A 1,281-nucleotide genomic window follows, 5' to 3' on the forward strand; every position below is an offset into this window, starting at 1 on the left:
TTAAATAACTTTTTTTTAAGACGGTAACTTCTCTGAGAAATAATTTTATATTTAACGATTTGAAATTTAGTACTCTTTTGTAATATTAGAATTACTCAATAATTAAAAAAGTTTAATATCCGAAATATATAAGAGTTGTCGCGTGCTAAGCTATATATATATATAACAAGAAAAGAAAAAAGGATCAGTTACTCCTACAACTTGTCACACAATTTTAGAAAAATTTAGAACTTAAAACCAATATTATTTATACCTTGAACTTATCCAAACCAATTCAAATACTGACATAATACCTTAATTGGAGAATGAGTTATCATCAATCATAATGCACTCTAATTAATTATAATCAAATACTGCCTCCATCCCAATAGAATTGTCCACTTTAATAAATATTTTGTCTCAAAACTCTCATCCACTTTCAAAAAGTAACTAACTTTTACACTTAATTTTTCTATATTACCCCTATTTAAAATCCACTAATAAGTAAATTGAAAATAAATTGCAAGTGAGTCCTATATTAAATAAGAATTTGACAAGAAAAGTAAGAAAAATTTCACAACACCCACAAATAATAATCGCTTTTTTTAAACTGTGTGATAAAGGCAAAGTGAACAACTCTATTGGGACGGAGTGAGTACTAATTAATTTTTTTTGATTAAACTTTAATTAAATTAAAAATATTTTTGAACTTTTTAAAAAAATTAATTTTTTTTTATTCCAGACAAGGAGGATCCTCCAAAAAAAACAACAGCTCCTTGGTCTGTTCTTCACGAGAGCAATCTGCTCCTCACAAAAACGAGGAGCACATCGCTCCTCGTTTCTGCACCTCACTGGAGCAACAACTATTCTTTTTAGACTACGAGGAGGAGTGATTCCTCGCCTGGAAATGCAAAAAAATTGAAAAAATATATAAAAATTCTCTATATTTTTGATTAATATTAATTTGATATATAATGTTTTAAAATTAAAAGAATTAAATTGTTGTTTATAATTATTGTGTGTTAATTTAAAAAATTAAAAAATATTTAATACTATTTTAAATTTTAAATTTATATTTAAATTAAAAAGTGTATATTTCACTTTTTTATTTTCTTTTATTTTGATTTAATAGTACTTGTATTTTCTCTACGTTGAAGAAAAAAAGCTACTATTCTCAAAGCATTCCTTGTGCATATTTGTTTGGTTTTCCAAAACGTTCCACTGTCTCGATATTCCCTTTATTAAATTCTTTGCCCCCTTCCTTTAATTTAACCTATACAACTTCTCAACACACTACATTGA

The sequence above is a fragment of the Mercurialis annua genome, linkage group LG3 (genome assembly GCF_937616625.2).
Source record: "Mercurialis annua linkage group LG3, ddMerAnnu1.2, whole genome shotgun sequence".
NCBI lineage: Eukaryota > Viridiplantae > Streptophyta > Magnoliopsida > Malpighiales > Euphorbiaceae > Mercurialis > Mercurialis annua.